The sequence below is a fragment of the Balaenoptera borealis genome (assembly GCF_965194805.1).
Source record: "Balaenoptera borealis genome assembly, chromosome: 2".
Lineage (NCBI taxonomy): Eukaryota > Metazoa > Chordata > Mammalia > Artiodactyla > Balaenopteridae > Balaenoptera > Balaenoptera borealis.
The window spans coordinates 170,708,399-170,735,283 of record NC_138867.1 but is presented as its reverse complement, the minus strand read 5'-3'; the positions used below and the strand labels follow the sequence as shown (position 1 = coordinate 170,735,283).

General features: G+C 42.9%; 1 pseudogene across 1 annotated transcript; it reads left to right on the top strand.

The window, feature by feature from the left end:
* Window positions 1-113: 113 nt before the first annotated feature.
* On the top strand, window positions 114-25,099 carry LOC309624621 (olfactory receptor 10T2-like; annotated as a pseudogene). Its single transcript, XR_014249951.1, has 2 exons — window positions 114-2,384; window positions 21,411-25,099. The product of XR_014249951.1 is annotated as an olfactory receptor 10T2-like (transcript).
* The last annotated feature ends 1,786 nt before the right edge of the window (window positions 25,100-26,885 follow it).

Here is a 26,885-nt window from a genome sequence, read left to right as displayed (position 1 = left end):
AGGTTGGGAGGGGTGGTAGTGTGGGGTTTCTGTCTCTTCAGCGCTAACTTTTGAGACAGGCTGGGACCTGGGACCCTCTGCTGCAGTGCTTGCACCTGGACAAACATCTCCTGGAGCAACAAAAGACAAAAACTATAAGGGACTAAAAATAACTGTGGGCATGTGCAGTTGGGGCAAATTATGGCCAACAAGATACAAAAAGACCAAAAAAAAAAAAACCCAACTGCCACTTCTGAAGAGCTGGGAGAGAAAGCAGGATACTATGCATGACCCCTGCACACAACACCAAAGGAGTGGGCAAACCACCAAAGCCACCCTTCTGGCTCCACCCTTGGACCCACCCTCACCCCATACCTCCACCCTTGGGGAGCAAGCAAGCACTGGAATCTGTTCGTTCTCGCTCCCCCCTGCTGCAGCAGGGGTCCCAATAAAGCCTTGCCTGAATTTCTTGTCTGGCCTCTGATCCATTTCTATTGACTAAGGAGGCCAAGAACCCTGGTTGGTAAAAACTTGGGCTCTCATCTTGGGGTCAAACCATTTGGCTTGCTTGCCGGCCACTTTTGCTTCCTCTTTTGATGGATGATTGCCCGGATTGGACCAGGGGTGGCCACCTGACTTAAATTGAACGAGATTCCCTTGCTTGAGAATGTTTTAAAAATGGGGATGCTGAGAAAGCTATCAGTTGGTGGAGTTTCTAAGGCCAAGGCAGGTGGAGAAATATTGATGGCCAGTTTGGGGTGGTGGGTACTGATGAGAAAACAGCAGAAGACTGGAGCTATGCAGGGAGAATCAGAGACGAGCGCTCCAATGGCTCCAGAGTGTTGGAGGGAGTACCTCATTTCCAAACGGAGTATCAATTCCAGTTAACTGAGCATTTATTCCACTGACATCAACAGGTATTTATTAACTGCCTTCTAAGTGCCTAATGCTGGTTCTGCATGGATCTCACCTCTACTTCATGCTCCCTTGGGGTTTAGAGACAATGCTGCACCGTATAATAAATACGTATACCAGCTTGAATGAGTTGTTACGTCTTGCAAATAATTGTGCCCCAAGACAAGGTTGTGTTTACACTGAGGTCCTCCAGGAAAGGAGGAATTTAATGTTCATTGGTTCCCCCCATCAGCTGGAGTGCTCTTGGTTGCAAGTGACACAAAAAATCTACCCAGCTGGCTTAAACAAACAAACAAAAACCAATTTATTAATTCATATAACTAAAAAAGACCGGCTTCAGGGGAGATTTGAGCTAGTGGCTCAAATGAGGTCAACAAGGGCTGAGTTCCTCATCTCTACAGATTTTTCTCTGGGCATCAGTTTCATTCTCAGGCTCCACGTGGTACTCAACCCAACTTCTCTTCCCACTCCCACAGCTCCAGCCCTCCTTCTGTATTAGCAAAATAGGTGCAAGGATCATAGACCATATCGCACATTCCAGAGAACTGAGAAGCTTCTAGTCTTGGGGTTGATTTTGTATTGACTTCAAATGGGTCGCATATTTATCCTCTAACCTAGTGTTGCTCAAAGTTGGTACTGTTGACATTTGGGGCCAGATCATTCTTTGCTGTGGAAGGTTGTCCTGTGCCTTGTGGGATGTTTAACAGCATCCCTGGCCTCACCCACTAGATGCCAGTAGCACCCCCTCCTCCAGTGTGACAACCAAAAATGTTTCCAGATATTGCCAATTGCCAAGCAATGAAAAATTGCTTTTGAGCACTCCTGCTCTAACCAATCACTATAGCAATGGGATATAGAATGTGCTGATTTCTTAAAGCAATGAGTTTCTGCTCTGGAACTGGGGCGTGGGGTAAATTTAAGGGCTGTCAGGTTTGCAGAAGCAGGAATTCTGTGGAAACAACTAATAAATATTCACTCCACCTCCTCTCTTTTGGCTAAGTCTTTGGAGATGGAACAATCTCTTTTTAAAAAAATTTTTGGGGGCTTCCCTGGTGGCGCAGCGGTTGAGAATCTGTCTGCCAATGCAGGGGACATGGGTTCGAGCCCTGGTCTGGGAAGATCCTACATGCTGCGGAGCAACTAGGCCCGTGAGCCACAACTACTGAGCCTGCGCGTCTGGAGCTTGTGCTCCGCAACAAGAGAGGCCGCGACAGTGAGAGGCCCGCGCACCGCGATGAAGAGTGGCCCCTGCTTGCTGCAACTAGAGAAAGCCCTCACACAGAAACGAAGACCCAACACAGCCAAAAATAAAAAATATAAATAAATAAAAATTTAAAAAAAATTTTTATTGAAATATAATTGATTTACAATGTTGTGTTAGTTTCAATAAAGTGATTCAGTTATTTTATATACATATATATTCTTTTTTTTACATTCTCTTTCATTATAGGTTATTACAAGATATTGAGTATAATTCCCTGTGCTATACAGTAGGTCCTTGTTCATTATCTATTTTATTTTATTATTTTATTTTTATTTTTAATTTTTTTTGGCCACGCCATGCGGCTTGCGGGATCTTAGTTTCCCGACCGGGGATTGAACCCACACCCTCGGCAGTGAGAGCGGGGCGTCCTAACCACCAACCACCAGAGAATTCCCTCTATTTATATATAGTAGTGAGTGTGTATATTTAATCCCAAACTCCTGGGACAACCTCTTTTATTGTCTCAAGTTCATTTTATGTTCATTCATTTATCCTCTATATGCTTGTTGGGCACTTACTGCATGCCAAATCCTGGACAAACTGCTGGGAGTAGAATGGTGAATTATATGAGCTCACTCCTTGCTCTTATGGAATTTCAGGCTAGTTAGGGGATGTATAGGGGTGCCCCCTTTGTCCCTTTGGGTCTTACCATTGCAGTACATGCTTGATAGCATCTGACTGCAAACACCTGAACTTCTCCTGTGTGGGCCAGGAACAACCCTCAAAAACGAGGGATGGGGGCTTCCCTGGTGGTCCAGTGGTTAAGACTCTGTGCTTCCACTGCAGGGGGCACTGGTTCAATCCCTGGTCGGGGAACTAAGATCCCGCATGCTGTGCAGCATGGCCAAAAAAAAAAAAAAAAAAAATGAGGGATGGATGGGAGTTGGTGGATAAATACCCCAGCTCCCTCCCACTCTGTGGGGGCAATTCTGAGGTGTGTTCCACAGACTCTCAGAGGATGTCCATCAGGATTGAGCCCCAGTTGCCCATGGTAGCAACTTACTCTTCCTCATGGGAACTTTCTGGAATGTTCCTTTTTGGAATGATCCTATTGGATATTTCTGGAATGATTTCTCAAATAAGTTCTTTGCACTTGAATCCTTGGCCCAAGAGAAGTTCATCTTAGCTGCGTGCATGAATAGACTCTTGGAGGAAAACCCGAAATATTTGTTGGGGTGCAAGCAAGTTTGGAGATCCTTCTTCCTGAGTGCTACACAAAAGAGGAGAAAGCCGTTCTTCCCACCCACTTTGTCCACTTTATCCTGCAACCCTGGCTCTATGGAAACAGGGCGTTGGAGATGTGTGTCTCACGGGGTGAACCCACTTTCATACCTGGTGGAGCCAACTTTTTTGTAAGCACATGTGAGACTCTTCCACTCTGGAGGCTCCCTGGAATGGTTGGAGGAGGGGTGTCAGGTGGGGGAACAGGAAGCCTGCATCAGTGGTTGGGAAAAATGAACTAGTGGGATTCAGATTCATGTGCATGTGACTTCATTGACCCACAAGATTTGGGGACATTTTCATTCACATCCTAGGTGACTTCTTGACCGAGAAGACAATGATAGTACAGCTGTGTGTCTGCTCTTTGCCCCTCCAGATACACCCTTACACTTCTCCACTCTGCTCTGTGCACTGGGAGGATGACCTGAATAGAGGGCATCAGTGGACTCTCGCGTCCTCTTGCTTCCACTTGGGTTTGGCCATTGAGAGGCACAGGTGGGAGATTAGAGGGTAGAATGTATTTATTTCCCTGGTTCCCTGCCTGCAGGGTGGCTTTGGTGCTCTCCATCCAGCTGCCCTCTGTTAATCTGAATAATTGTTCCCTCTCCTTGTCCCTTCTGCCCTAGGGGGGTAAAGGCTCTCCACCATTGCAAGTCCCAAGGTACTGCAGTATGACTTGTCTACACCCTGCCCAAGCTTCATCTATCTGTTATCTATCTATCTATCTTCCTACCTATCATCTATCAATTATCTATCTAATCTATCAATTATCTATGTATCTATCTGTATATCTATGTATCCAACTATCTTTTAGCTATCTATCATCTATCAATTATCTGTGTATCTATCTATCATCTATCAGTTATCTATGTGTCTATCTATATATCTATGTATCTATGTATATATCTATCTTTTAGCTATCTATCATCTAACAATTATCTGTGTATCTGTGTATCTATGTATCTGTCTATCTATCTATCTATCTATCTATCTTCTAGCTATCTACCATCTATCAATTATCTATGTATGTATGTATGTATCTATCATCTATCAATTATCCATGTATCTATGTATCTGTGTATCTATCTATCATCTATCATCTTTTAGCTATCTATCTATCGTATATCAATTTATCTATCATCTATCTCTTAGCTATCTATCTATTTGTTCATTTTTGTTCAGCTTTATGAGGAATTACTCACATATAATAAAGTGAATCCACTTTAAGTGTAAAGTTTGATGGGTTTTGACAAGTGCACACAGTTATATAACCACTACACAATCATGTTTCATCATTCCCCTTTGTAGTCAGTCCCCTTCTGCCCCTCTGGCTCTGGCAATTGTGGATCTGCTGTCTGTCACTGTAACTACAGTCCTTCCTTTTCTAGAGTTTCATATAAATGGAATTGTGCAGTGTGTAGGCTTTGGAGTCTGGCTTTTTTTTTTTTTTAAGTTAGCATTGTGCTTTTGAGATTGAGTCACGTTATTAGGCATAGCAATTATTTTTTAAAATTAATTAATTAATTAATTATTGGCTGCATTGGGTCTTCGTTGCTGCACACAGGCTTTTCTCTAGTTGTGGCAAGTGGGAGCTACTCTTTGTTGCGGTGCGCGGGCTTCTCATTGTGGTGGCTTCTCTTGTTATGGAGCTCTAGGCACGTGGGCTTCAGTAGTTGTGGCACACGGGCTCAGTAGTTGTAGCACATGGGCTTAGTTGCTCCGCGGCATGTGGGATCTTCCCGGACCAGGGCTCGAATCCATGTCCCCTGCATTGGTAGGCAGATTCTTAACCACTGCACCACCAGGGAAGGCCTAGGCATATCATTTATTATGTGTAGTCCTTTTTACTGCTGACGATAGTATGCATGTCATGTGTTATAGATATGCCACAGTTTGTTTATCTATTTGTCACTTTAGGGACATTTTGGTAATTTTTAGTTTTCGGTGTTTAAATAAAGTTGCAATGAACATTCATACACGTTGTGTGGACACACGTTTTCATTTTTCTCAGGTTTTTTTTAGGAGTGAGATGGCTAAGTTTCATGGTAAGTGTTCGTTAACTTTTAAAGTTTTTTGCCAAGTGGCTGCACGATTTTGCATCCCCACTGGCAATGTATGAGAATTCCAGTTGTTCTGCATCTTTGTTAATACTTGGTATTGCCAGTCCTTTTAGCTTAATTTAATTCTAGTGATATAGTGGTATCTCACTGTGCTTTTAATTTACATTTAATTTGCAAATGAATATGTCTCTTCATGTGCTCATTTGCGATTCACATCTTCTTTGGTGAAGTATCTGTTCAAATATTTTGCCCATTTAAAAATTTTTAATTTTTCAAATTAAAAATATTGTACCATTGACTCTGTGTGAGTGTGTACAGATCTGTGAGTTTTAACACATGTATAGGTTTGTGTGACCACCATCACACCCAGGATATAGAACAGAATAGCTTTCATCACTCCAAGAAACGTCTTCATGACATACAGATGGCCAAGAGGCACATGAAAAGATGCTCAACATCTCTAATTATTAGAGAAATGCAAATCATAACTACAATGAGGTATCACCTCACACGGTCAGAATGGCCATCATCAAAAAATCTACAAACAATAAATTCTGGAGAAGGTGTGGAGAAAAGGAAACCCTCCTACACTGTTGGTGGAAATGTAAATTGGTAGAGCCACTATGGAGAGCAGTATGGAGGCTCCTTAAAAAGCTAAAAATAGAGCTACCATATGATCCAGTAATCCCACTTCTGGGCATATATCTGGAGACAAACATGGTTCAAAAGGATACATGCACCCCAATGTTCACTGCAGTGCTGTTTACAATAGCCAAGACATGGAAACAAGCTTAATGTCCATTGACAGATGAATGGTAGAAGAAGATGTGGTACATATATACAGTGGAATATTACTGAGCCATTAAAAAGAATGAAAAAATGCCACTTGCAGCAACATGGATGGATCTGGAGATTATCATACCGAGTAAAGTAAGTCAGACAGAGAAAGACAAATATCATATGATATCGCTTATATGCAGAATCTAAAAAAAAATGATACAGATGAACTTATTTACAAAACAGAAACAGACTCACAGATTTAGAGAACGAACTTATGGTTACCGGGGGGAAAGTTTGGGAGTAGGGATAGACTGGGAGTTTGGGATTGACATGTACACACTGCTATATTTAAAATAGATAAACAGGGACTTCCCTACTGGCACAGTGGTTAAGAATCTGCCTGCCAATGCAGGGGACACGGGTTCGAGCCTTGGTCCAGGAAGATCCCACATGCCGCAGAGCAACTAAGCCCTTGCACCACAACTACTGAGCCCACGTGCCACAGCTACTGAAGCCCACACACCTAGAGCCCGTGCTCTGCAACAAAGAGAAGCCACAGCAATGAGAAACCTGTGCACTGAAATGAAGAGTAGCCCCCACTCGCCGCAACTAGAGAAAGCCCGTGAACAGCAACGAAGATGCAATGCAGCTAAAAATAAATAAATAGCCCTCCTGTGCATAACTGCCATGTGACCTAAAAAAATAATAATAAAATAAAATAAAATAGATAACCAACAAGGGTCCTACTGTATAGCACAGGGAACGCTGCTCAATATTCTGTAATAACCTAAATGGGAAAAGAATTTGAAAAAGAATAGATACATGTATACATATAACTGAATCACTTTGCTGTACACCTGAAACTAACACAACATTGTTAATCAACTATGCTCCAATATAAAATAAAAAGAAACATCTTCATGCTGCCCTTCTGTAGTCACACCTTCTCATCAGTTCTACCCCCTGGCAACCATTGATCTATTATTCTCCATCAGTTTAGTTTTGCCTTTTCCCAAAAAAAGTCATATAAATTGAGTCATACACTATGTAATCTTTTGAGATTTGCTTCTTTCACTCAGCTTAATAATCTTTGGGATTCATGTTTCAGTAGTTTCTCCTTTTCATAGCTGAGTAGTATTCCACCATAAGGATGTATCACGGTTTATTTAACCATTTACTTATTGAAGGATGTCTGCATCATTTCCAGTTTTTGGATGAATAGAGCTGTCATAAACATTTTGTGTACATGTGTGGACATGTGTTTCATTTCCTAGGAAAAATTTCTAGGAGTGGAACTGCTGGGTCATATGGTGAAGATAGTTTAACTTTGTAAGAAACTGCTAAATGGTTTTCAAGAGAGGCTATACAGGGCTTCCCTGGTGGCGCAGTGGTTGAGAATCTGCCTGCCAATGCAGGGGACACAGGTTCGTGCCCTGGTCTGGGAGGATCCCACATGCCGTGGAGCAACTAGGTCCGTGAGCCACAATTACTGAGCCTGTGCGTCTGGAGCCTGTGCTCCGCAACAAGAGAGGCCGAGATAGTGAGAGGCCCGCACACCGCGATGAAGAGTGGCCCCCACTCGCCACAACTAAAGAAAGCCCTCGCACAGAAATGAAGACTCAACACAGCCAAAAATAAATAAATAAATAAATAATAAAATAAAAAAAAAAAAGAATGGGTTGCACCTTTAAAAAAAAAAAAAAAAAAAAAGAGAGGCCATACAATTTTGCATTTCCCCCAGCAATGTCTGAAACTTCCAGTTGTTCACAACCTCACTGGCACTTGGTATTGTCAAGTTTTTTTTTTGTTGCTCTTGTTTGTTTTTATCTTTGGACATTCTACTAGATGCACAGAGGTATCTCATTGTGGGTTTGCTGTGCATTTCCCTAATGGCTAATGATTTAACCTTATTTTCATGTGTTTATTTGCCATCTGTATATCCTCTTTGGTGAAATGTCCGTTCCAGTGTGTTTTGTCCATTTTTAAAAGTTGTTTTGCTATAATTAAAAAAGATACATGCAAAAAAAAAAAAAAAAAAAAAAAAAAAAAAAAGATACATGCACCCCTATGTTCATAGCAGCAGTATTCACAATAGCCAAAACATGGAAACAACCTAAATGTCCATCGACAGACATAGGGAACAGACTTGTGGTTGCCAAGGGGGAGGGGGGTGGGGGGGAGGGGAGGACTGGGAGTGTGGGATTAGCAGATGTAAACTATTATATATAGGATGAATAAACAAGGTCCTACTGTATAGCACAGGGAACTATATTCAATATCTTGTGATAAACCATAACGGAAAAGAATATAAAAAAAGAATGTCCGTATGTGTATAACTGAGTCACTTTGCTGTACAGCAGAGATTGCCACAGCATTGTAAATCAACTATACTTCAAAAAGAAAAAAAGTTGTTTTGTTTTCTTACCGTTGATTTTTGGGAGTTCTTTACATGTTCTAGATAAAAATCCTTTGTCAGATATTTGCAAATATTTTATCCCACTTCATGGCTTAACTTTTCACTCTTTTAACCATATCTTTCACAGAGCAGAAGTTTCTAGTTTTAATAGTCCAATCAAAGTGTTTTCTCTTTTATGGACTGTGCTTTTGTATCATATCTGGGAACTCCTTGTCTTATTGTATGAGGCACAACCTTAATACGATATTGAACAGAAGTGATGAAAGGAGACATCCTTGTCTTGTTTTTCATCTTAGGGGAAAAACATTTAATCTTTCACCATTAAGTAAAATGTTAGCTGTAGGTTTTGGGTAGAAGAAGTGTATCAAGCTGTGGAAGTCCTCTCCTATTTCTAGTGTGTTAACAGTGCTGCGTTTTGTCAAGTGGTTTTTCTGTGTCAATATATATTTTTTCTTCTTTAGTTTGGTAATACGGTGGATTACACTGACTGATTTTTTTTTTTTTTTTTTTGGCCGCACCACGCAGCTTGTGGGATCTTAGCACCCCGATCAGGGATCGAACCCGTGACCCCTGCAGTGGAAGCACGGAGTTGTAACTGCTGGTCCGCCAGGGAATTCCCCACATTGATTGATTTTTTTAATTGACATATAATTCACATACTATAAAATTCACAGATTTAAAGTGTACCATTCAGAGGATTGTAGTATATTCACAAGATTGTGCCATCACTACCACTATCCATTTCCAGTTTTCTCATTGCTTTATGGAGGAGAGAATTTTTGGAGGTCATCACTCTGACATGGATTGATTTTTTTTCAAACTTTTTATTTTATATTGGAGTATAGTCTTTTTTTTCTTTTAAAACTTTTTACTGGGAAAAAATTTTCAAATTTACACAGAAGGAGAAAGAATTATTTTCCCATTATTCAGCTGTAATAATTATCAATATGTTGTCATTCTCTTTTCATCTATCCCTCCCACCACTTGGAGTATAGTTGATTAACAATGTTGTGATAGTTTCAGGTGTACACCAAAGTGATTCAGTTATACATGTACTTGTATCTATTCTTTTTCAAATTCTTTTCCCATTTAGGTTGTTACAGAATATTGAGTAGAGTTCCCTGTGCTGTACAGTAGGTCCTTATTGGTTATCCATTTTAAGTATAGCAGTGTGTACATAATCCCACACTCCCTAACTATCCCTTCCCCCCCACCCTTCCCCCTTGGTAATCGTAAATTCATTTTCTAAGTCTGTGAGTCTGTTTCTGTTTTGTAAATAAGTTCATTTGTATTATTTCTTTTTAGGTTCTACATATAAGCAATATCATATGATATTTGTCTTTCTCTGTCTGACTTACTTCACTCAGTATGACAATCTCTTGGTCCATCCATGTTGCTGCAAATGGCATTATTTCATTCTTTTTAATGGCTGAGTAATATTCCATTGTATATATGTACCACATCTTTTTTCTTTTTAAAATATTTATTTATTTATTTATTTATGGCTGTGTTAGGTCTTCGTTTCTGTGCGAGGGCTTTCTCCAGTTGTGGCAAGCGGGGGCCACTCTTCATCGCGGTGCGCGGGCCTCTCACTGTCGCGGCCTCTCTTGTTGCGGAGCACAGGCTCCAGATGTACAGGCTCAGGAATTGTGGCTCACAGGTCCAGTTGCTCCGCGACATGTGGGATCTTCCCAGACCAGGGCTCGAACCCGTGTCCCCTGCATTGGCAGGCAGACTCTCAACCACTGCACCACCAGGGAAGCCCCTGTACCACATCTTCTTTATCCATTCCTCTGTCAATGGACATTTAGTCTGCTTCCCTGACATGGATTGATTTTTGGTTGTTGGATTTATGGGTTTAGAGTTCAGAGGGAATGACGGATCTGGGATATATCTTCGGGGAACATTGGCACAGGAATGGTATTTAACACCATATGATTATACTAATCACCTAGGGAGAGAGAGGAGAGTCAAGACTGGGGTCCTGGACTCCAGTTCCAGTGTTAGAGTTGGAGAGAAGAAAGAGATTGAGGAGTCAGAGATGAAGGGGAGAAACCAGGTGTAGCAGATGTTGTCAGCCTTCTGTCCATATCTCCTTGCTCTGACCACTTCACTCTCAGTTCCAACAGTCAATGGAACAGCTAGTCTCATTCCAAGAGCCAGGCAACATCTATTTGCCTGAAGGCTTTCTCTGGCCACAAAAGCTTACTCTATTCACATGTTCAGCAGGCTGGGAGCACTGGGGAATTAATGTCCCCAGGGGCCTCCCTCAACACTGACTGACTGGAGTGGGTGTATACATACATCAGCTCCCTCCCTTCTCTGTGGTGAATGCTGTCTGCTGCTCCCCAGTGGTTTCCAGTGGGAATGAACCCCAGTTGACACAGGGATAACTTGCTTGATAACCCGTGCTTAATGAGCTTCCTTTCCTTTCCTTCCTCATTTCTCCACTCTCCTACTTGTGTGTTCTGAGATCACCTCCCAGAGAAACTTACGTCCTATCAAATCCTTGTCTGCTTCTGGGGGAGCTTCAACTATGACAGGGATTGTTGGTGTAGAGTAGGTGGGTGTGCAAAATCATGAGACTGTGCTCATGTATAGTCATGAAATTTAACTCTTGATGTTAAAGTGCTCAGCTCAGACTCCCGTGTTCATTGCAGCACTGTTCACAATAGCCAGGGTCTGGAAACAACTTAAGTGTCTGGCAATGGATGAATGGACAAAGAAGAAATATATATAATATTATATACATGTGTATATTATATATATATAATATGGTATATATACATATTGGAATATTATTCAGTCATGAGAAAGAAGGAAATCTTGCCATGTGTAACAACAGGTATGGACCTTGAAGTCATTTATGCTAAGTGAAATAAATCAGACATAGAAAGACAAATACTGCATCATCTCACTTATATGTGGAATCTAAGAAAGCTGAACTCAGAGAACCGAGAGTAGAGTGGTGGTTACTAGGGGTTGAGGGAGGGGAAAATGGGGGAGATATTGGTCAAAGGGTACAAACTTCCCATTTTAGGGTTAATAAGGTCTGGGGATTTAATGTACATCATGGTATTATAGTTAATAATACTGTATATATGTACACTTGAAAGTTTGCTAAGAGTATAGATTGTAAATGTTCTCACCACAAAAAAGAAGTAGTAATTATGTGATGGGGTGGAGGTGCTAGCTACTGCTGTGGTGGTCATCATTTTGGAATATATAAACATATTAAGTCAACACATTGTACTACTCAAACTTGCACAATGTTGTATGTTAGTTATATCTCAATAAAGCTGAGGGAATATTTTTTTTTTTAAATACAAATATCTCAGCTAGGGAGAGAGAAGAGAGCCTAGGACTGAACTTTGGAGAATTGTAATTTTAGGAGGTGTGAGAGGAGGAGATTGTGAATGTGTGGCTAGAGAGGTGGGAGAGAAAGCAGGCAGCATGGAAAGCAAGAGAGGAAGGCAATGCAAGGAGGGAATTTGTCATCTGGGTGTAATGCTCCTGGGAGGTGGAATAGATGAGGACCGTTCCGAAGAGCTCATGGGCTAGGGGGAGAAACACAAGGACACAGATAATATGGAGAAGAAACCCAGGACCTCTGGGAGCACAGATGCTACGTGTGACTATCCTGGAGTGATCAGGGAATGCTTCCTGGAGGAGGTGATACCAGAGATGTGTCTTTCAGGAGGAGTAGGAGTTTGCGAGGAGGCTAGGAGGAGGGGAAAAATAAATTCTGAGAGAATAGTATGGGAAGGAGCAAAATAGTGTGAAACAGCATGGAAATCTCAGAGGAGGGGTCAACAATTTGGAATGGCTGGGCCTATACCTCACCTTCCCACTTATTGGTAATTTATTTATTTATTTTTGGCTGTGTTGGGTCTTTGTTGCTGTGAGCAGGCTTTCTCTAGTTATGGCGAGTGGGGGCTACTCTTTGTTGCGGTGCACGGGCTTCTCATTGTGGTGGCTTCTCTTGTTGCAGAGCATGGGCTCTAGGCACGTAAGCTTCAGTAGTTGTGGCTTGCGGGCTCTAGAGTGCCGGCTCAGTAGTTGTGGTGCACGGGCTTAGTTGGTCCGCGGCATGTGGGATCTTCCCAGACCAGGGCTTGAACCCATGTCCCCTGCATTGGCAGGCGGATTCTTAACCACTGCGCCACCAGGGAAGCCCACTTATTGGTAACTTAATCAATGGATGTATGTTGGTTCGCCTGGAACAATGTCTGGATGTAGAACTAGAGGAGGTAGCTGTGGCCAGATCATGTGAGTCTTGAAAGTGAAGATGGGGAATTTTAAACTTTACTCTGAGGGCAATGGGGAACCATGAAAAGTCCCTGGGTAGAGAGGAAGCACAGCCAGAGTCTTCTGTTCTGCTGGCCAGTGCAGAGGATGGACTGAAGGGAGAAGTAGCTGCATACTTTTGCAATGGGTGAGAAGGATGCAGGTTGAGTTAGGATGGGGCAAAGGGAATGGGGCAGAGTAGAGGAGAAAGAATAGAGAAGACTTGGCAACTAATTAATTCTGGGAGAGCAAGAGAGGGATAACCATGAGAAGTTAAGCCTGGGCAACATTTGTATAACAACATCAAAGTGATCCACTTCTTCCTTCCTCCTTTTAGGGAAGGGCAGGGAGGGTGCCTCTTCCTTGGGGCAGCAGTCTTGGCCAGCTTGTGGTGGGCACTGACGGGCACTGGGGAGAATGGATGGAGTGAGGAGTGCATTTGTGACCACTATCCACAGAAAGAAATCATAATTAGTCCTTTCCCCACTTTTTTTGCCATCAGAGCCTGTGGGCTGGGGAAGCAGACCCTGGGGTCTCCAGTTTCCAGGAGGGAAAAACCTCACAGGGTGTTGACAGCCTGAGCCCTGGGGGGCTTGTTAGTGTCTGGGGAGCCCCTGGGACAGCAGCTCCAGGGAACCCCTGTATAACAGGAACCCGGTCCTTAGCCCCTTCTCTCTCAGGCAGTGAGCAGAGAGTGATGTCAGCGGGCGCCGTGGGAGCCTCCCTCGGCCATGGTGAATATGGATTCAGGGCCCCTTCCTGGCTGCAGAAGCCACCCTGGTCCATCCCCAGTCCTACTGGTGAAATCTGAGAATGAGTTGGTGGAGAGAGAAATGCCGGAGCGACTGAGCATTCATCTGAAAACAGCCAACAGGGCCGGATTTGGATGACATTTGCCCAAAAGGTGTTCAATTCTGTTTTCTGTGTGGAATGTGGGATGGAGAAGATGATGATATTTGCTTAGGAAGGGAAGGGGAAACCTCAAGGAGAACTGTCCATTGCCATGCACGCCGACCTGCATCTAGAACCCACACCAGAACCCTGACCTGCACAGGCATGTGAGCAGACAGGGGGAGAAGGGTGGGGCTAATGCGTGCAGTTGGGGTGCAAAATGCACACATGTGTGCCCTGCAAGCATCAGGCACACACATGCACACACATGTATCTGGGAGCTTCATGGGCACAAATGCACACACACACATATAGAGTCATTTAGCAGTGAGGGCTCAAAGGCGATGGGGAAGGGGCACCAGCTTTGGGGGAGGCTTCCTGATGGAAAAGGAAAGACTCCAGATCCTAGTCCCATGTGTTCCTCAGCTTTCACCCTCACTGTGGGGGCGGCCATGGGCGTGCCCCTGAGCTTGGGACTCACTGGGTCCCAACTCTCCCACTAAACAAGCAGCTTGCCTGGAGATCTGTCCATGGGTGCAATTGTCACGGGTTCCAGGTATGCAAATAAGGAACTTTCTAGTCCTGTAACCTGACTTCCTTTTGGCCAGGCACTCTCACTGGTCACAATTGGAAAGCGGACTTTGGATACATTGAGGCAAACTCAAACTCATAGCTTCTCAGCTGCTGCAGGGTTAAATTTTAGTCACGGGCTTCCCTTGTGGCTCAGTGGTTAAGAATCCGCCTGCCAATGCAGGGGACACGGGTTCGAGCCCTGGTCCGGGAAGATCTCACATACCACGGAGCAACTAAGTCCGTGCGCCACAACTACTGAAGCCCGCGTGCCTAGAGCTCCACAACAAGAGAAGCCACCACAATAAGAAGCTGGCACACCGCAACGAAGAGTAGCCCCCGCTCGACGCAACTAGAGAAAGCCCACGCGCAGCAACGAAGACCCAATGCAGCCAAAAAACAAACAAACAAAAGAAAACAAACAAATAAATAAATTTTTTTAGCCACGTTCAGGGCTTCCCTCTTTACTCTTCCTTCTCTCTGGACTGGGCAGATGCCACGTCCGTGGTGAGGATGGGGAGGTGCCTGCCAGCTGTCTGCATGAGTCCACTGTGCTCGGCGTGTGTCCGCCCCAGCATCCCCTGAGATGAACAGAATCTCCTCTCATCCTGGCTGGACTGATCCCACCCTCCCCCCCCCCCCGCCCCCTCATACAGCTTTGCCAGCTCCCACACCCTGCTCTTTCTCCCACACCCATATCTAACCCATCAGGAAATTCAGTGGGCTCCACCTGCACAATCTGTCCAGAATCGGCCACCTCTCACCACCTCCGTGGTCCCCACCCATAATCACTCACCTGAACCAGCTCAGCCACCTCCTCCTTGGTCTCCTGGCTGTCACCCATGTCCCCCCACATTCTGTTATCCCACAGCAGCCAGAGGGCACCTGGGAGCCTCTGAGTCAGGTCATGTACCTCCTCTGCTCAGAATCCTCTGTGGCTCCCATATCACTTGGTATAAAAGCCAAAGTCCTCACTCTGACCCACAAGATGCGCTCAGCTCAGTCACCTCTCTGCCCTCACCTCCTTCCTCCATCTCAATCACTCCCTCTATCTCCCTGTTTGTCCTTGCGGTTCTTGTTCCAGGCACAGTCTGGTCCCAGGGCCTTTGCATGGGCTGTTGCCTCTACCTGAAATGCTCTTCCCCATGCACTTTCTTGACTGATTTCCTAATTTCTTTCAAGCATGAATTTGGGACCTTTGCCAAGCTGGGACAAGCCACCCTGGCCCATTCCCAGCCCTCAAGGTGAGATCTGAAAATAAGGAGGGGAAACAAGAAATTTCAGAGCAACTGAGCATTAAACCTCAGCAAGTCCTTTTCTGACGGTCTTATGTAAAATTGCAGCCCTCCTCAGACCCCTCAATTACCCCCTAAGTTCTCTGCTTTTTCTTTTTCTGTAGCACTATCTTCCAACATACGGTCTCACTTATTTAGTTATCATGTTCATTGCTTATTTCCTGATTCAATTCCCTAGAGCCTTTTGCTCCTCCAAAGCTGGGATCTCTGCCCATTTAGTTCCCTGCTGTGTCCTTAGTGTCCAGAGCAGTGCCTGGCACAGAACTGATGCTCAATGAATGTGTATAGCATGAAAGGTGACCCTGCAAAACTTGCAGCCCTTGAAGCACAGCCTCCAGAGGCAGACTCCTGGCTTCACATCTTGGTACCATCACTGTGAGAATGTAAGCAGATGATCCCCTCTATGCTCTGCTTCCCCAGCAGTGCAAAGCCGAGAATAATAATCCCAGCTATCCTTGCAAGGAGTCTGAGACCAAAGGATTCATACCATTGTTTAGGGAATCTCACTATTATCTGTAAGCTCAGAGGATCAATATCTACTTGTGCAGATGAGGCTCAGAGGGGCAAAGCCAGCTACCCAGGGTCACGCTGCTCCTAGTTAGTGAAGGTGCCAGTATTTAAACACAGGTCTTTCTGATTCCAGAGCTCAATTTTGTTGTCTCTGCCTGTCACTGTCCTGAGCACAGGATTTCTGCTTTATGTAATGGGGATTTTTTATCAGTTAGTGACCTCCCTATCACTGGAGGCAGGTAAGTAGAGGCTGGATAATTGAGGTCGAGGAGACTCCTACACTGAGTTTATGCTGAGGGGTGTTTCCTTCTCAATTCACCTATTCATGAGGCCCAAGAAAGGCTGACATTCCTGGAGGAAGCTTGTGTTAATATTATGAAGGGCCCCTTCCCCATGACAACGGCAGTTGGAAGTCTATCAACTTGGTCTCGACTTCTCCCTCTAAAAAGCATCAACTCACTTGAAAATTCCTCTAATTCCCTTAGGTCCCCACACATGCTTCCTGTGATCTTCCTAAAAAGTCTTCCTCATGGCTTGCCAGGGAACCAAGTTACCCACCTATTTGCAGTTTTTACTAGACATTTGCTCTTCAGATCATATATTGAAAATGTTCATCACAAATGGCGTTAGCATATTTTGTATTTCAAAGGGAACCTCTTTATCTCTACCCTTAGCCTCCTTTTTCTAAACTAGATTGATTAAATTTCTTTAAGAACAATAAAAAGTATTTACCCAGAGGAAAAAAAAAAATCCCTCTAAGAAATGTTATATCTCTGTTTACAAAAATCCCCATTCGATGTAGAAAAATTGGGACATACAAAAAAGAATAAAAAACACATGCCTTTGTAGTGAGTCAATTAGGATCTGATTGTTTTGTTACCCTTTTCTCAGAAAACACATAAATGAGAATTCTTCTCATGTCATCAATTATTCTCAGAGATGTGACTTTAATGATAGTCCATCTTCTCTCCTATTAAAGTTTTAGGGTTTTTCCCCTCTTAATGGTTTGTAAGGGCATTTTATTGAACACATGTTGTTTCTTTTTTTTTTTAACTTTAAATAATGCTACTATGAATATCCTTGTACCTGGTGTCAGATAATTTCTTTATGAGAAAAATCTAGAAGCAGAATTATAGAACCAAAGTAGGACTTCAGATAAATGACAAATTGCATGTTCCTGCAACCAGCAATGTAAACATGACGGTAGACGGCCTCGTTCTGCACACACTCATTAACACCCAGCACTCATTTTCCTCTTTAATCTTTGCCAATTTGATAATTTAAAAAAATGCTATTTAGGTCTTTTGCCCATTTTTTGATTTTTTTTTTGTTTTTTTGATATTGAGCAGTATGAGCTGTTTGTATATTTTGGAAATTAAGCCCTTGTCAGTTGCGTCATTTGCAAATATTTTCTCCCAGTCTGTAGGTTGTCTTTTCATTTTGTTTATGTTTTTCTTTGCTGTGCAAAAAAAGAGCCAAAGATTTTTTAGGGCCACAACCTTTTCTAGTTTATGACTTGCCTATACGTTTACTTCAATTTAACAATGTTTTGTGATATTCAGAAATTACACTTTTTTAGCGGTCATAATCCAGCTACTTTTTTTCTCTGTGAAGTCTTCCAGCTAATTGAATTTCTATAATTCTCACTATATAAAGGCTCTGATGTTCTTTCTGATACAGTTTAATGTGAAATAAAAGAGCCTCTTTCAGACACATGCTCTGGGCATCTCTGCCAAGTGTGCCTTTTCTTAGATCTAGATTTCTCAAGTGGAGTCTGAGATTCTTAGTTTTGGAGTTTCATTTTGCTTTATTTAGTTTTTGAAGATTTCAAGTCAGGCTTTGCTTTTTTTTTTTTCACAGTGTGAATCCCTCAGAGGACCTCACTGGAATTTCCCTAAGTTGAATATTCTTTTAGTTTTATTTGTGCTGGATCAGATGTTGGCAAACTATAGCCTGAGGGCCAAATCTGGCCCCCTGCCTGTTTTTGTAAATAAAGTTTTATTGAAACAGTCATGGACACGTATACATTGTCTATGGTTGCTTTTACACTAGATGGGCAGAGCTGAGCAGTCATGACAGAGATCGTACAGCCCAAATGGCCTAAAATAGTCACTATCTGGCCTTTTACAGAAAAAGTTTGCACCCCTGTGCTTGATCAACAGGGCTGCCTGCTTCCTGCTTCCTGGTTTTCCTTTCTTCATGAAAAATGGGCATCCCTTCCTCACTTTTTACACCTGTTAAGTTCTTTGATGGTCCTGACTAGTCCTTTCTTTATAAACAGAATGTCTTTGGACTTTACCAAGCACATTTTTGTTGTTTTTCTCTACTTTATATATTCTCAGAACTATAATAATAATAATCTAAAATTTATTTTTCACAAATTAAAATTTCAACAAACTTCCAAAACGTTTAAAGGGTCATTCTCAATTTCTCTCCTCCCATTGCCGCAGGTGAGTAATTTCAGGGGCACAGCTATTTATTCTAAGGGTCACCGGCTTGCAGATTACCCAAAATGCCACTAGATGGCGCATAAATCAGGACTCACCTCTCCACCGCCTCCACCCATCCTCGTCTCAGAGTTGGTATTTCAGGATTTCAAGGCTGAAATGTGCTTCTCTCCAAACCAATTAACTCTTGATAAGCAGGGAAAGATTACAATAGGACCATTTTCCAAATGAGTGCAAAATACTCAGAAACATTCCAAAATAGGTTATATATATTTTTCTGAGCTAGCAGGTTAATTGATTATAAAATAATAAAACTATCGCCAATCCAGGATTTTTACTACTTCTTCATTGTTTGAATTAAAACGGTCAATAATTTTATGGGAATTTCCTGGCGGCCCAGTGGTTAGGACTCCGTGCTTCCACTGTAGGGGGCACGGGTTCCATCCCTGGTGGGGGAACTAAGATCCCGAATGCCGGCAGCGTGGCCAAAGAAAAAAAAGGTCAATAATTCAGAGTTATTTTCCATTTAATTAACACAGATATATTTATTAGCACAAGGCCTAGGGCCTGCAATACTATTAGAGGGCTCATGAAATTGTGTTAATTTCTAAGATCAGAAGAAATAAATAAATTTTTAGGGTGAAAATTATATTCATTTTACACCAACACAGTCCTAAAATGTAAAATTTTAAATTTTTATAAAACTGAAATAAATTAAAAAATTAAATTGTATTTAATTTATTTAATAAATTAAATTGTATTTAAATAAAAATTAAATAAATAAAATTTAAATAAAAATTAAAAACGATTTTTTTTCTTTGGCTGCTCTGCAAGGCTTGTGGAATCTTAGTTCCTGGGCAAGGGATGGAACCCCTGCTCCCTGCAACGGAAGTGCGGAGTCTTAACCACTGGACTGCCAGGGAATTCCCTTTTTAAAACAAAAACAAAAACAAAAACAATTTTTATGGAGGAAGGCACAAGTACCTAGGGCTCATGGAAGACTTGATGTAGCCCAGGGTATTAGGTTTCCTAAAAGTATTCCTTCGTTCATTTCAGACATCGATGCTACAGGCTTTGCCTTTCTTGGGTATTCTTTTCACACAGATTGTAAAGGACCCTGTAAATTCCTGGACCATATCCCCTTGGCCCTTATTCCCTTTCTTACCTGCCAGACTGTGAATTTCCCTGTACATGTGGCAGGTTTGGAAGTACTGGGAGATTAACGCCTCCTGGTCAAAACTCTTGAGCAAGACGATTGGGGGCTGGTGGATAAACACCCCACTTCCCTTGCTGCCCCTCAGGGACCTCCAGGTGGGATTAAATTGTAGTGGTCCCACTAAGGAATGTCACTGGCCACCTGGCTCTTCAAGGATTGAGTCATTGGCCACTGCAGTCACTGACCTTCAACACACCCTGAAAGGGTTCAGGAATGAGGCTCTCTGTGCTCTGGGAAAACTGACAGAACAGCCCTTCAGATAGTTAGATATTTTCAGGAGAGATTTTTTTTGTAAATAAATTTATTTATTTTATTTATTTATTTTTGGCTGTATTGGGTCTTTGTTGCTGTGCACAGGTTTTCTCTAGTTGCAGCGAGTGGGGACTACTCTTTGTTGCGGTGTGCGGGCTTCTCATTACGGTGGCTTCTCTTGTTGTGGGGCATGGGCTCCAGGCGCGTGGGCTTCAGTAGTTGCAGCACACGGGCTCAGTAGTCCACGGGCTCAGTAGTTGTGGCGCACGGGCTTAGTTGCTCCACGGCATGTGGGATCTTCCCGGACCAGGGCTCGAACCCGTGTCCCCTGCATTGACAGGCGGATTCTTAACCACTGCGCCACCAAGGAAGCCCCAGGAGAGACTTTTGTGAACCCAATTTCTTGCATCTTCCCATACTTAGAAAAGCACTAAAATCATTAACTAAGATAACTGTGCCTTGTGACCAGCAGTAATTTTCTACCAAGATGTGTGCTTGATTGCACACCCCCTTCTCCAGAATTACATATGTGCTGACCTGCTCCCCACCTCTTCGGAGCAGTTGCTCAGAGCTCTCTGAGAGGCTGTCTCCTGGGCTATAGTCCTCAGTAAGTCCCCAAATAAAACTGAAACTCACAGCTCTCATTCTGTGTGTTTTTATTTCAGTCAAAACCTTGATAATACACTTTTATTGTCTGTCTCCCTTCCCCACTCCACCAGCCATGGCTTTGGAGATGAGGCAAGGATTACTTAGAGACTCTAAGAACTATAATAATTATGTGACATGATAGAGATGCTGAATATAGCTACAGTGGTAATCATATTACAATATATCAATGTATCCCAGGCCCTGGTGACCACCATTTTACTCTTTTTTTTTTTTTTTACAAGTTTGGCTTTTAGGTTCCACATATAAGTGAGATCACACAGTATTTTTCTTTCTCTGTCTGACATCATACTTGGCATGATGTCCTCAAAGTCCATCTATATTGTCGAAAATGGCACTATTGCCTTCTTTCTCACCACTGAATAACATTCCAATGGGTCTATGTACCAATCTTCTTTATCCATTCATCTGTTAATTGGCACTCAGGTCATTTCCATATCAGTAATTTTCTCGTCTGTTGAAGAGCTGCTAGCTGGGTGATATGAGGAAAACTGACCTCATTTCTGAGTCTCTTTTTCCTTTTTTTCTTTTTTCTTTTTTTTTTGTAAAACAGGGATGATTATCCTGTCTCACTGGTATCTGTTGCTTAGCAGAGCCTTATTAAGTTGTCCTATTGCATTTCCTCTGCTTCCTCCTCTCAGGTTCCTGAGAAGCAGTGGGAAAATGCCACCTGGCTGGTGATGGAGTTCATGCTGGTGGGTATCTCCACCTTCCCAGGCCTGAGGACCACCCTCTTTGCACTGTTCTTCCTCACATACTTGGTTACCCTGAGTGGCAATGTCACCATCATCACCATCATACATGCGGATCGGACCCTTCACGCTCCCATGTACCGCGTCCTGGCCGTGCTGTCCCTCTCTGAGACCTGCTATGCGCTGGTCACCATACCCAATGTGCTGGCTCATCTGCTCATGGAGAGTGGCGCTATCTCCATCCCTGGTTCTTGGGCTCAGATGTTCTTCTTCCTGGGCCTGGGACGCAGCCACTGCTTCCTCCTTACCCTGATGGGTTACTACCGCTAGGTTGCCATCTGTCATCCCCTGCGTTATTGGGTGATCATGAGACCCACAGTTTGCCTCTACCTGGAAGCCCTGGTTTTCTGCTTCGGGTCCTCGGTGGCCTTGATCGAGACCAGCCTGATCTTCTCCTCGCCCTTCTGCCGCAGCGACCGCGTGGAGCACTTCTTCTGCGACATCACCCAGGTCCTGAAGCTCAGCTGCGCGGGGAGTGCCAGCAAAGCGCTGGCCATCTTCTTCCTGAGTATCCTCGTGGTGCTGGTCTCCTTCCTCCTCATCCTCCACTCCTACACCTTCATTGTGGCCGCCCTCCTGAGGATCCCCTCAGCAACCGGCCGGCACAAGGCCTTCTCCACCTGTGTGGCCCACCTCACCGTGGTCATTGTGCATTTTGGCTGCACCTCCATCATCCACCTGCGGCCTGAGTCCAGAGGAAACCCGGACCAGGACGGCCTGGTGGCTGTGTTCTACACGGTGGTGACACCGCTGCTGAACCCGGTGGTATACACTCTGCGCAATAAAGATGTGAGGGTGGCATCGAGGAGGACCCTGGCGCGAAGCCGCGGAGTTTTAAAAATAAACACTCGTCCTAAGTTCCGGCTCTAGCTTTTTCATGAACACTTGCCCTGCCTGATAGTTCCCCCACCTGGAAAACAGAGGCCACTCCCGTAACCTTAAATGAAATAGCCTGGGTGAGGCAGTTTACAAACAGTGCCTGAGACCCAGCATGAACTCCATAAAGGCTACCCTTTCCCTTCGTCTTCGTTTCCTTGACTTTGCTGGGTTGCAACGCGGTCTTCAGAGCATGATGGTCACTAGTGGAGGGCGGCCCTGACCCTACCCGGTGCTGGCGGGCAGTGGAGGGCAGTGCTTTACCTAGCAGTGAACAGGGGTTGGCACCCGGTCCAGCATCCTTTTATTTTGTCTCGCTCAGAAGTAGTTCACTTTTTTTTGCGGGGGTGGGGTGGGGAATGAATGTTACCAACCAAAGGCTGCCTTTATTTTTCCTGTCACACTTAAATGATGTTTTCATGATTGTTGGCCACCTCTCTCCCCCTTGGGTCCTTTATTTCTTTGGTATATGATGGGGAAAGAAAGAAAAAAGGAAGAATTAAAATTTTTTTATTGTAGTAAAATATATATAACAAAATGTATCTTTTTATCCTTTTAAAATTTTCTTCTTATTGTTGAATTTTATGAATTCTTTATATATTTTGGATAACAGTCCTTTATGAGATATGACTTTTGCAAATATTTTCTCCCAGTCTGTGGCTTGTCTTCTCAGTCTCTTGATACAATTTTTTCCAAGTATTTATCACTAACTAAAATGATCTTATTATCTATTGTTTGTCTCCTTTAGACAGTGTAAGGTCTTCGTACAACCCCTCACTACAGTGTAAGGTCCAAAAATAACGTGTATTTCCAGTGCATAGCATGGAGCCTGGTATTTTGGATGCAGTTGACAAATATTTGTTGATTGAATGAATGGATAAGAACTGTTAACATTTTTTAGTTTGCTTTATTCTTTTTGAAAATGGCATTAAGCTGTTTTAAGTTCTTCCATCTCCTTTTTAAAATTTTGAAGCTCAATTTCAAATTATCGCCATTTTCATCTTCAAAATTAAGGATAATTTTTAGCCACTTACAATAGCATGAGATGAATTTCTACTATTTAATCATTTTCAAGTGTACAACTCAGTGGCATTAATTACATCCACAAGTTTGTGCAACCATCATCACCATCTCGTTCCAAAACTTTTTTCATCCTCCTAAATTGAAATTGTGTGCCCTTTAAGTAATGACTCGTCATTCCCCCCTCCTCCCCATCCCTGGTAACATCTAACTTACTTTCTGTCACTATGACTATGCCTATTCTGCATATTTCATATAAGTGGAATCATATAATACTTGTCCTATTGTGTCTGGCTTATTTCACTTAGCATAACGTTTTGAAGGATCATCCATGTTGTAGCACATATCAGAACTTCATTCCTGTCTATGGCTGAATAATATTCCATGTTATTCACATGGATATATATATATATTTTGTTTATCCATTCGTCTGTTGATGGACACTTGGGTTGTTTCCACATTTTGGCTACTGTGAATAGTGCTGCTATGAACATTTGTGTATACGTATCTGATTGAGTCCTTGTTTTCAATCCCTTTGGGTATGTAACTAGGAGTGGAATTGCTGGATCATAAGGTAATTCTGTTTAACTTTTTGAGAAATCACCAAATTGTTTCTCATAGTGGCTGCACTATTTTACATTCCCACCAGTAGTGTACTAGAGTTCTAATTTCTCCACATCTTTGTCAACACTTGTTATTTTCTGGTTTTGAAGATTTTAGCCATCCTAATAGATGTGAAGTGAGTTTTGTAGTTTAGTAGTTCACTTTTGTTTAATTAAACACAGATGATGGATTGAAATCATCCAAAGTATCTTCTCTGACCACAATGGAATGAAATGAGAAATGAGTAACAGAAGGAAAACTGGACACTTTACAGATATATAGAAATTAAACAACACACCTTTGACCAATGGGTGAAAAAAGAAATTACAAGTTAGATTGGAATATACTTAAAATGAATGAAAATGAATGCACAACATACCAAATCTTGTGGGATTCAGCAAAAGCTATGCTCAGAGGGAAATTCATAGCTGTAAGCACTCACATTAAAAAAGAAGAAAGATCCCAAGTCAGTAACCTAACTTTACACCTCAAGGAACTAGAAAAAAAGAGCAAGATAAACACTAGTGATGAGGCTTCCACTATAACAAGTGTTGATGAGGATGTAGAGAAATTGGAACAATTGCACACTGTTGATGGAATTATAAAATGGTGCAGTTGCTATGGAAAATGGTATGGTGATTCCTCAAAAGATTAAAAATGAAAAATAGAATTACCATATAATCTAGCAATTTGACTTCTGAGTATATATAGAAAAGAACTGAGGGACTTCCCTGGTGGTCCATTGGTAAAGAATCCACCTTACAATGCAGAGGACGTGGGTTCAATCCCTGGTCAGGGAACTAAGATCCCACATGCAGCAGGGCAACTAGGCCCGCGTGCCACAACTACTGAGCTCGTGTGCCTCAGCTAGAGCCTGTGAGCTGCAAACTACAGAGCCCACATACTCTGGAACCCGCGCACCACAACTACAGAGCCCACATGCCCTGGAGCCTGCGCGCTACAACTAGAGAAGAGAAAACCTGTACATCACAATGAAAGATTCCCACATGCCTCAACGAAGATCCTGCATGCTGCAACTAAGACCTGATACAGCCAAAAATAAATAAAGTAAATAAATAAATAAATAAATCTTAAAAAAAAGAATTGAGAGCAGAGACTTTTTTTAAAAATTAATTAATTAATTAATTTATTTTTGGCTGTGTTGGGTCTTCGTTTCTGTGTGAGGGCTTTCTCTAGTTGCGGCAAGCGGGGGCCACTCTTCATCGCGGTGCACGGGCCTCTCACTATCGCGGCCTCTCTTGTTGGGAGCACAGGCTCCAGACGCGCAGGCTCAGTAGTTGTGGCTCACGGGCCTAGTTGCTCCGCGGCATGTGGGATCCTCCCAGACCAGGGCTCGAACCCGTGTCCCCTGCATCGGCAGGCAGATTCTCAACCACTGCACCACCAGGGAAGCCCAAAAGCAGAGTCTTAAAGAGGCATTTGTACACTCATGTTCATAGCAGCACTATTCGCAGTAGCCAAAAGGTAGAAGCATCCCAAGCACCCACTGACAGATGAATGGATAATCAAAATGTGGTATATACACACAATGAAATATTATACAGCCTTAAAAAAGGGCAGTCTGACAAATGCTACAACGTGGATGAATCTCGAGGACTCTACGCTGAATGAAATAAGCCCGACAAAAAAGGACAAATATTGTATGATTCTGCTTATATGAGGTAACTAGAGAGGTCAAATTCATAGAGACAGAAAGTAGAATAGTGATTGCCAGGGGCTGGAGCCGGGAGAGGGAGAATGGAGAGTTGTTTAATGACTATGAAGTTTCAGTTTTGCAAGATGAAAAAGTTCTAGGGATGGATGGTGGTGATAGTTGCACGACAATGTGAATGTACCTAACACCATTGAACTGCACACTTAAAAATGGTCACAGTGGTAAATTTTATGGTATGTGTATTTTGTCCCAATTACAATTTAAAAAGTTACTGCTATGAGAGGCAGGCAGTATTAGCAAGAGAAGGATTTCTTTGTCTTGTAAATATCTTGGTGCTGAAACACCTGAAGGCATCTTCCTAGGCAGAACCAGAAGGACTGGTGCCACTTAGTCTAATGAGTCAATCATTCACAGCATCTAATTCAAACTGTCCTTCGAGCCCTGGAATGGCTTCTTGTGGCTGGTGACCCACAGACTTGAAAAAAAAACTTCCAATCTACATGCAAAATAAATGTTAAAGCCATAGTAAACCAAAAACCTCAGTGGAAGCATGGGAAGCACACTGAATTTAGCAATTAAAATATTTAGTTAGGCAGGAATTGTGAAGACTGCCATTGCTGAGAGTAAGGTCTTTGTCCATGGTCCTTGGCTCTATCCTCTGGGAGGTTCCTCACTGGCCTCTGTTCCCCATCACCACTTCTGAAGCTTTCTCATTCCATTTCCTGCTGGTATGATTTTAAGGACCTCATGGTACAATCTTGGGGCATTGTTGGGGTTTTTTTTGTTGTTGTTTTTTTGGCTTCACCTCGAGGCTTGCAGGATCTTAGTTCCTGGGCCCACAGTGAAAGCGCTGAGTCCTAACCACTGGACCGCCAGGGAACTCCCTGGGGCATTGTCTTATATGCCAGAGAGTCATGATCTTTTGCAGGCCAAGCTCATAGTTTCTCTCAAAAATTTAGTAGGTGTCTGGTCTTTTTTTCTTCAGGCAGCTCCATGGGCAAGTAACCACAGCCAAAGATTTCCGCTGGCACAGCTCTTTTTTTTTTCCTTTTCACTTTTTAAACTGTGGCAAAATACATACAACATAAAACTGACCATCTTAACTACTTTGAAATGTATGGTAGTTCAGTGGTATTAAATGCATTCAGAATGTTGTGCCACCACCCCCACCATCCATCTCCAGAACTCTT